The sequence below is a fragment of the Melospiza melodia genome, unplaced genomic scaffold (assembly GCF_035770615.1).
Source record: "Melospiza melodia melodia isolate bMelMel2 unplaced genomic scaffold, bMelMel2.pri scaffold_47, whole genome shotgun sequence".
Classification (NCBI taxonomy): domain Eukaryota; kingdom Metazoa; phylum Chordata; class Aves; order Passeriformes; family Passerellidae; genus Melospiza; species Melospiza melodia.
The window spans coordinates 5,338,656-5,348,824 of NW_026948793.1; the positions used below are offsets into that span (position 1 = coordinate 5,338,656).

At 55.2% G+C, this 10,169-nt stretch overlaps 1 non-coding gene across 1 annotated transcript; it reads left to right on the plus strand.

Annotated features, from left to right (window-relative positions):
- Window positions 1–3,270: 3,270 nt before the first annotated feature.
- LOC134413671 (small nucleolar RNA SNORA74) lies at window positions 3,271–3,474 on the plus strand. Its single transcript, XR_010026569.1, has one exon. It is a non-coding gene; the product is annotated as a small nucleolar RNA SNORA74 (small nucleolar RNA).
- Window positions 3,475–10,169: the final 6,695 nt, after the last annotated feature.

Genomic DNA, 10,169 nt, shown 5'->3' on the forward strand with positions numbered 1-10,169 from the left:
GAGCTGAGCAGTGACGGGGGCAGGCAGTGAGCCCTGGGCACGGGTGTGTTCAGGGCTGAGGTGACAGTAAAGGACCTCTCTTGCTGCCACAGGAGCTGCAGACATCAGCTACATGGGGGATGTCCCACCCCAGGCTTGGAGCACACGTCTTTTGAGGCACTACAGCTCCATGCCAGTGCAGATCTCTTGAGTGGATGCACTGTGCCAGCAGACAGTGCTCATGTCCTGGTTTAACCCATCCTGCTAATTTATGGGAGCAAAATCACTCAGATGTGATTCCTCCTTTATGCTGCAACTGAACATTCACTCAACAGAGGTTACCCAGGCTTCTGGAGCCAGTTGAGTTGCTTTGAACACAAGCTGCAGGGCTGTGCTGGGATGCAGGGAGCTCAGGGGAGGCTGTGTCTAGACTAGAGGAACTCTCCAGGAGGCTTGCTGGGCTTTTGTTTTGTAGTAACTCATATCTCTAATCTGGCTTGGAACAAAGCTTCTCAGTCCTTTCAGGCCTTGCCAGGACACTTGCAGGAGAAAAGGAGGCTCTGTTTAGTGGTCAGCAAGCCAAGATGAACAACAGGGACTGGCTGCAGCTAATGCAGAGTGCTCATTCCTGTGACAGAAAAGGGCTTCACCCCCACGGCAGAGCGGCTCTGCTGTGTTTCATCTGGTTTGATGCTTTTCACCCAAAGTTCACAAATGATGTGCAGGCCTTTGTTTGAGCCCCCCTCCAAGGCCAGCAAGCAGAGAAAAAGCTGTGCACACAGAGGGAATCCATACTGGGAAGTGAGAGACTGGTCCTGGCACTGAGAGTTGCTGAGTTCTGGTATTTGGCATTCAGGAAGCTTTTGAAGTATCTCCCCAATCCTGCTGAAAATGTTTTATTAAGGAGACAAAGCATATTCATTTGGGCCCCATGCTGGGCTAATGAATTAAACAGTTCTAAACTGAAGCTGTGGCTTAGGGTCTTGGCAGAGTCATCATCCATGCCTGTGTGGGCACGTGCCCTTGGCCATGGGCAGCGAGACCCCCAGGAACAAGAGCATGAAGTGTTCTGTGTCTGCTCTTACCTGTCTCTCCCCAGACAGGTTTTGCTGTGTGCACTGGGCATAGCTGGGAAACCTGTTCCTCACCAGGTTCATCAGTGACAGGGGAAGCACCGAGCTCCTTCTGCTCAGCACCAGCCTCTGTCCCTGCACACAGCAGTGTCCTGGGCACAACAAGCTCAGAGCTTCCCAGGACAAGGCAGGATCAGGCTGAGCTGGAGAGGAGCACCCCACATCCAGGAAGAATAGCTGCCTGCTTGGGCTGAAAATAGACCATGAAACATTTGAAGAAGACAGAGCTGGAGTGGATGATTGCCTGAGGCAAGGCGCAGCTCCAGCTGAGTTCACTGCTGAGCTCTGAGAGCATAAGCACATGAGGAGCATGGGGGAGGGATGCCAGGCTTTCTGGAAAGGCCTTCAAGTGTCTCAATGGAGCACAAAGCACAGAGAAAAACTTCCTTTGAATGGATCCCCAGCGAGGGAGTTACAGTTACACTGCTGTGCCCAGACATGGATACACAGAGCACTGGGCTGATATTACAGCATCCAGTGGAGGTCAGGGAAGGTGTGGAATTGTGCTTCTCCCAGCAAGGCACTTGGCAGTGCCACAGCTTTTTCTCTGCTTATTTCAGGGCTGGATTTTTGTTTCTGAGCTGACACTTCTACCTCCTGTGCCCGAAGTGGGACACATCAGGGGCAAGCAGAGGCAGCTCACCAGCCCTCTGCTTCCCATGAGCCGGTGCTTGAGTTCAGTTCTCCCAGCTCCACAGATCGTGTTCCTGCTCCGGCTCTGTCAGGGATGCTGGAAGTGTCCAAGGCCTGGTCGGACAGGGACTGGAGCAACCTGGGACAGTGGAAGGTGTACCTGCCCATGGCAGGGAGTGGGACGAGATGATCTTAAAGTCCCTCCCGGTGCCTGATTACCGAGGTTTTTCCCCGCCCCGGGGGGAGCGGCCGAAGCGAGCGGGGCGGTGTCTGTGGAATCACCTCGGCAGCGTGGCCAGGCCTGCTCCTTTTCTGTCCCCGCCGCCGTGTGGAGATAAAGCGGTTCTGGGGGGCTGGGCTTCTTCAGCTCGCCGCCATGAGGGCCAAGAGCGGCTCTGGTGGGCCGGGCTCCCTCGCCATGAGGGCAGGGAGTGGCTCTGGCGGGCTGGGCTCCTTCAGCTCGCCGCCGTGAGGGCAAGGAGCATCTCTGTCGGGCTGGGCTCCTTCAGCTCGCCGCCATGAGGGCAAGGAGCAGCTCTGGTGGGCTGGGCTCGTTCAGCTCGCCGCCGTGAGGGCAAGGAGCAGCTCTGGTGGGCTGGGCTCGTTCAGCTCGCCGCCGTGAGGGCAAGGAGCAGCTCTGGTGGGCTGGGCTCGTTCAGCTCGCCGCCGTGAGGGCAAGGAGCAGCTCTGGTGGGCTGGGCTCGTTCAGCTCGCCGCCGTGAGGGCAAGGAGCAGTTCTGGCGGGCCGAGCTCCCTCGCCATGAGGGGCCACCGCCGCCATGAGGTGAGGGGGGGGGGTTACAGGGACGGGTGGCGGCAGCAGCGGGGCTGGAGACCGGGGCTCCGGGGCAGGAAAGCGCCACCTGAAATACTCACTGCCTCCTATTTAGCTGTTCGGCCGGGAGACTGGGGATGTTGCTCGGCTGTGCAGTTCAGCATTAATTCCTCAGCCTTTCGCTTGGTGTGCTGGCTTTTGTCCTCTGCCACAAGCCAGGCCGCTGCTGTTGAGCTTTGTGAATACAGATGGAACTAATGGCTTATTTGTGATGTTTCTGCTGTCCTCTCTTTAGGCCTTCAGCCGATGACCGATGGCGGTGACCCGCCCCAAGGACCAGCTCTGAGGTGCCCCGGCCCCGTCGCGTGTGGAACCCCGAGCTGAGCTGTGCTGAGCTGTGCTGGGACAGCCGGGGAGGTGCTCCGGGAGGGCACTGGAGCCTGCGAGAGCAGATGTGAAGGGATAACCTGCCCGCGGGACACAGCAAGAGCTCTGGAGCCACATGGGTGAGGTGTGACTGTGAGCCAGCCTGGGAAAATGGGCAAAAATGTTTTGCTGTCTAAAAGGCCTCTGCTGGCTCCTGTGCTAGCCTTAGGTCCTCAGGGTGGAAATGACGTGGTTTATCCAGAAATAAGTTTAGCTTATCTATTCCTCTTGCTGGATGAAGCCTTGATGAGAGTAGGCATCATCAGAAAAGTGCCTCCATGTTTTTTCTGCCCGGTAAACCCCCCAGTTTTGGGGTTTTTGTCTCCCAGCAGTAGTCAGCTGCCCGTGGCTGCTCAGTGCCTGTGCCAGTGTTATGCTGCTGGGAGAAAAAGGTGCTGCTGAGCTTTCCTGGCACCAGCAAGGCCGTCCTAGTGCTCAGTGGTGCCACGTTTTGGCAGCACTCTGCATGCCTGAGAGTGGAGTAACTCCTGCCCGTGGAGACAGTTGACTAGACTGTATGTGTTCATGCAGCAACAGGCAGCTTTATTGAGATCTAACTTCCTTATATAGATGAAAAGGCCCATGAAGGTAATCCTCATTGGCTGAGCCAGTTACTACTCAGCTAACCAGCCAATAGCAGCCTGAGTCTCCAATGGCCTGGGCCTGCTCTTACTGGTCGAATTACATAAGCAAGGTAATTATATAATAAATAACTTATGAAGTTGGAATTATTTATACTGTGTGGCCTACAGGCCAGATGTAGAGCATCACAGAGGAATAGCTTATAAATATGGAACTTGTGTGTGTCATAAAACCTCTATAGCTCATAAATATGGAACTTGTGTGTGTCATAAAACTTCTGTTCGCATGATGTTTGGGGCACTTGAATGGAGGAAGGATCCTCCAAGTGATCAGTGCTGCAATAAAAATGAATTCTTTTTGATACTCAAACTGTGTTAGAAAGTTTCTTTTTGGGTGATTTCAGTGTCAGTTCCACAAGGCCCTGTAGTTTCACAGTGGCCCCTTGGTTCTAAAGTGTCACGATGGCCTCAGTCCCACAAGGCCCCACAATGTCCAAAGAGTCCCCTTAATTCCATGGGGCCCTGAAGAGCTACAATGGCCCCTTGGCTCCATGAGGCCCTGCAGTGCCACCCTGGGGCAGGAGGCCAGGAGGAACTCGTTCCCCACACGCTGCAGCTCCCTGGGCCAGCTGGCACCAACACCTTCTCCCAGGCCAGCACTGCCTGGCACAGCCAGGGCCGAGCCACACTGCAGCTCCCTGCAAACCACGGCGGGGGCTGCGAGGCCAAAACCCGAGTCACAGACAGTTTGTCACTCTTCCTGTCTGTATCTGACCAAGAAATGTCCCATTGTGGGGTCCCCTTTCCTGCAGTCACTGCAGCACTGGGACCATCCCTGGAGCTCTGAGCGAGAGAAATGGTCAACGTTGCACCTCTGCACTGACTCAGGGATGGTGGGAGATGCTCTCTGGGGTGGCTGGAACCATGGAAAAAGGACAGTTGGGAGCACAGAGGGAAACCCAGCTGGGCTGCTGGACTGGGTCAAGACATCTCTGTCTGGGGGAGAAGTTGGCTGTGAAACTCCCTCCTGTGGATGCTCACGTGCCCAAGAGTTGGGCACTGAAGAGCATCACAACAACAGACAGGAGGATGGGGCGGCCAGGATTAAAGTGCCTCAGGGGGGTCTGGACTGGCCACACAAGGGTGAACCCTGGACACCATCTCCAGGTTATCCCTGACTGTGAAATATGGGCTGAGATCAATCAGGGCCAGGCCAGGCAAAGCCCCTGTGGTGTGGGGGGGCAATGGTGGGAATATAAATCTGGGGTGACACGTGGTCTTGGTAGTAGGTGTAGTAAATTGGGAGCACCATTCCTAAACCACAACAGCCCTGTCAGAACCAGGCCTGTCCCTGCACTGTCCCCGCTCTGCTGCCCCACAGCTGCTGGATCAGGAAGGGCAGAGCCATGGGGGAGGAAAATGCACAGGGACTCCTCCTGGGAGCGACCTTCCATCCTGATACTCAGACCCCAAGGCAGAAATCCCCATCGTCAGCTGGGAGGTCACCATCAGAGTCTCTGCCATTGTCCCACTTGGTGAATCTTTCACACTGAGATTTTGGTCCTTCCTTTCAGTTTCTTTACTTTTGGGGCTTTTAATGATTCCTCCATAAACATGGCAATTCATGTCCCTAATATGGCATTTCTTTCCTTTTTATGGAAGTGTTGGGAATTAGGCCACATTAAAATGCTGGCAGGGTGTGCATAGGTATTTGCAGCCCTGTGGAGAAGCAGTTGGGATATAAGAACCAAAGAAATGTAAAATGGTTTGAGTTAGAAGAGACCGAAAAGAGTCTCTGGTAAAACTCCCATTACCCAGGAACACCTTCACTCGTTCAGGTTGTACAAAGTCCCTGACCTTAAACACATCCAGTGATGGGGTTTCAATTCTGAGGGCACCCTATGCCAGTGTCCTGCCACCATCATCAAAAAATATTTCATCCTTACAGAAAATCTAAATCTGCCCTCAGTCACTTAAAAGATACAGTGTATTATTCTGTATTATATTCCCCAATATAATCTTGGGCAAAAATGTACTCAGCCATTCCTGGACTTAAATCACATCTCCAGGGCTGAGCACCTTTGAGAAGGCCCAGAGATCTCCCAGGATGGGATTTGGAGGCCCCAAGAACATGATCACTGTATGGGAACTGGAAGTCCTGGGTTCGGTGGAGACTGAGGGCAGAACAAGAACAGCCTGTGAGGATGACAAAGGTGGATTCAAATATATTGGACCTCTTCTTCATAGTGGAAATGAACCTGAGATAGAAATAATGTCACCAAGTGCAGCTGTGAAGATCCAGAACGGAAACAAGGAGAGATTAATTTCCCTCCCAGGGCAGGGCTGTGGCACAACACATCTCCCAGAAGGAGCCTGGGTCAGCCCCAGGCTCTGTGTGGGAAGGCAGGGGCAGGCAGGAGGCAGAGCTGTCAGCAAAGGAAGGGCCCAGCCAGGTGGGGCAGCCGGGGAATGCCGACAGCCTGCAGGGACAGAGGCGCAGGGCAGGGACACCGTGGGACAGCCTGGGCTGCACAGGGCACAGGGATGGGCAGCAGCTGCAAGACAGCCCTGCCAGAGCCAACATGGGCAGCACTTTGGCCATGGCTGCTGGGCCTGGGCCTGAGGCCACGATGGGACAAGTGACCCTTGCAGGCCTGGGGCCTCATGGCCTCCTTGTCCCTGCTCAGCAGCCTGGCAGGGGCCGCCCCATGCTCCTGCCCTTGCCATTGCACATCCCCACATGCCAGTGCCCATCCTGGGAAGAGCCCTGAGCAAGGAGGGAGGGACAGGATCTGCCTGGCCAGGGGCTGGGGCTCAGGCCTGGGCTCTTTGCATTCCTCAAACACATCCAGCTTTGCTCAGCACCACAGACACCTTTGCCTTGTTTGTCCCCAGCTGTCATCACTGCCTCCAGTGTTCTGCTCTAACTGGAACCAGGGGAAAATTTCTCATTTGTGTATCTCAGTTTTTCCATTAAAACTTGGAAAACTTTGGAGTTTCAATTCAATTTTGAGTTGTTGAGAAGTTTTTTGAACTCTCTCAGGGACTCAGTTTGATGTAAATAGCACCAAATCCCCAAGAGTCTCATTTAAGTCCTTGTGCTGTGTCTGTGCTGCTGAGCTTTAAAGGAACAGCTCTTCCCAGGACCAGCTCCTCTCCCAGCCCAGCAGGGCTGAGGGCTCTGCCTGCGGGCGCTGAGGGGACAGGAGCCAGGCAGAGACAGGCTGAAGGCAATCAGGACTGGGAAGACATTGAGCTGAGACTTCACTTGGGGAAACATCTTCACAGCCCTGTGCATGGTGAGTGTGTGGGTGCAGGGCAATGTCCCCTGTGCTCCTGGAGGGATCTCCTGAAGCCAGCACACCCCACAGCCTGGGGGATGTATCAAGAGGACTCTCCCAGTCTCTCTCTGGCACAGGAGCAGGAGGAGGAGGATGTGCTGCAGAGCGGGGCTGCCCTGGGCACCGTCAGAGGGACAGGGCAGGAAGGCTCCTGCTGCCAGGGACGGCTGCAGGGGGTGAAGCTGGGGCTGCAGCCAGGGCTGCTCAGGGCTGTCCTGCACAGCAGCTCATGCAGCCCTCAGGGCTCTTGGCCAGCCCAGGGCATGTGCCACCTGCCAGGAGGAGCTCTCAGCCTGCCTGGCAGCTCCCCATGGACGCTGCAGGGGAGAAACTGGAGGTGGAAGGAGCCACCCCCATCAGGGCAGATTCATCCTGCTGTGGAGGTGGTGCTGCATGGCCAGGGCTGCTCTCAGCTTTCTCGTAAAGGGAAGGGAAAGGGGCTGTCAGCTTTGGCTGTGTCACTGAGACTCCTGCACTGTCACCCTGGGCATCAGCAGATGTTCCTCAGATCTCCCTCAGAAAGTGCTTCCTCAGCCTCCTCTCCCTACAGACAGCAGCAGCAGCACCTTGGCTTGCAGCATCTCTGTTTGTCTGGCCTGCCCTTAAGGCCCTGCTGCCAGGGAGATGCCCCTGGGCAGTGCCCTGTGCTGGGAGGTGTCTGCAGGGCAGAGCTGGGACCCCAGGGCTGGGCTGGGCCCTGGCAGCACAGGCAGGGACAAGGCTTGGATAGAGAGAAACAGTTCCCAGTAGGCACAACTCCAGGCACCAGAGAGCCAGACCAGCCCTTGGTATCCTTTCCTGTTCATGTGCATAGGGAAAGAGAGAAAGGTTTGGAAAAAAAAAATTTCAACTGAAGAATTCAAAAAGTCTACTTCATTTTTCAAAAAATATTAAAGTGTGATCATGGTGAAATAGAGAGAGGTTAAATGAACAAAGGGCACCTGTGTGGTTCCAGCAGGTCTGACTGCCCTGTGGCACAGGGAGCCCTGTTTTCCCTCAGGTCTCCCCAGTATTCAGGCTGAGTGCAATGCTGAAAATAAAGCAGCAACTCAGAAGGAGCACAAGCCTGAAATCAAAAAGGAAATCTGTCCAAGCTTGTCAATGTCTTTTTCAACAGCGCACCATGCCCAGAGTGAAGGAATGTCCAACAGCAGCTCCATCAGGCACTTCCTCCTGCTGCCATTGGCAGACACGCGGCAGCTGCAGCTCCTGCACTTCTGCCTCTTGCTGGGCATCTCCCTGGCTGCCCTCCTGGGCAACGGCCTCATCATCAGCGCCGTAGCCTGCGGCCACCACCTGCACACGCCCATGTTCTTCTTCCTGCTCAACCTGGCCCTCAGCGACCTGGGCTCCATCTGCACCACTGTCCCCAAAGCCATGCACAATTCCCTCTGGGACACCAGGGACATCTCTTATGCAGGATGTGCTTCACAGGTGTTTTTCTTTTTGTTTTTCCTCTCAGCAGAGTATTTCCTCCTGACCATCATGTGCTACGACCGCTACGTGTCCATCTGCAAACCCCTGCACTACGGGACCCTCCTGGGCAGCAGAGCTTGTGCCCACATGGCAGCAGCTGCCTGGGCCAGTGGTTTTCTCTTTTCACTGCTGCACACAGCCAATACATTTTCATTTCCCCTGTGCCATGGCAATGCCCTGGGCCAGTTCTTCTGTGAAGTTCCCCAGATCCTCAAACTCTCCTGCTCCAAATCCTGCCACAGGGAACTTGGGCTTCTTACTGTCAGTGTCTGTTTAGCATTTGGCTGTTTTGTGTTCATTGTTTTCTCCTATGTGCAGATCTTCAGGGCCGTGCTGAGGATCCCCTCTGAGCAGGGATGGCACAAAGCCTTTTCCACCTGCCTCCCTCACCTGGCTGTGGTCTCCCTGTTTCTCAGCACTGCAGCATTTGCCCACCTGAAGCCCCCCTCCATCTCTTCCCCATCCCTGGATCTGTCAGTGTCAGTTCTGTACTCGGTGGTGTCTCCAGCCCTTAATCCCATCATCTACAGCCTGAGGAACCAGGAGCTCAAGGCTGCAGTGTGGAGACTGATGACTGGATGCTTTTCAGAAACATTAACTGCTGGCCAATTTCCAATTTCTTAAATAAAAGACTTATAATTAAAATCACCTTTGATACTTGTTGTTGGTTTGGTTGTGGGTGTTTTTTCCTTTGTTTTTTTGTTTTCTTTTTTTTTTTTCTATTGTCCACAAAGGACTGTCATTCCTTGTGCCATTTCTCCTTTTGTTTCCCTCCACTTTAACCATGGCCCCAGACTGCATCAATGAGGAGCTGGTCTCTTGGTGGCTTTGAAGGAACTAAATGGTCTCCCAGCTGAGTTTTCTGCAGAGATGCCCTTCTGTTCTCTTCTCTGGAGCTGCAGCAGCAATGTCTGTGTGCAGAGCTGGGGGCAGATCAGGGCTGGCACAGCAGCTGTGCCCAGCAGCAGCAGCACTTGGTGTTGCCAGTGCTGCTGCCGTGGCCCTGCCCCGCTGCCCTGGTGGCCCTGGTGTTGCTGCAGGGCCTGAGTGCTCTCAGGGCCGGGCACAGTCTTGGGGGTGGCAGTGCCAGGGCTGCAGCAGGGACAGGCCATGGGCACTGCTGGGGCAGCACTGACGCCTCAGGCCAGGCCCTGGGGGCTCCAGGCTCCTTGCCCAGGCTCTCTCAAGAACAAAGCCAGGCCAATTCTCAGCACAGAAAACCCCCGTGAGCAGCCCCAGGCTGGCCGTGGGCAGGCTGGGGGCAAACAGCATGGCTGGGGCTCTGCAAGGGCCCTGGGGCAGAGGGGAAGGAGCAGCAGAGCAGGGGCTGATCCATCCCCAGTGTGCTGCACAGCCCAGGGCAGCGTCCCAGAGCGTCCTCATGGAGCTGCCAACAACATCCCCCCTCTGCAGCCCTGGCCTCTCCCCCAGCTCACACAGGTGCCCCATCCTTGCAGGCACAGACATGGCAGCACTGGCTCAGCAGCCCCTGTTTGCATTGCACACAGCAAGGGGAGCACCCCCATGCTGTTGCTGTGGGGACATGAACCTGAGGGAGCACAAATGCCATCAGCCCCTGGGGCCAGCAAGGGCTGGGGGACACCAGGGAAACCACTCAGCTTTGTCCTGCCCTCTGCAGTCAGCCAGAAAGTTTGTTCCCATCAGCGGGGAGTTTCCTGTGCCACTGCAGACGCTGTTGCTCAGAGCCAGGGCTGCCTGGCAGCAACCCCCAAACTGCCCTGAGCATTTCCTTTGCTTCCCCTTTGCTTTCTTTACTCTTCCCTTATACAAATTTCTTCCCATTGCCCACCCCTGTTCCCTCCCC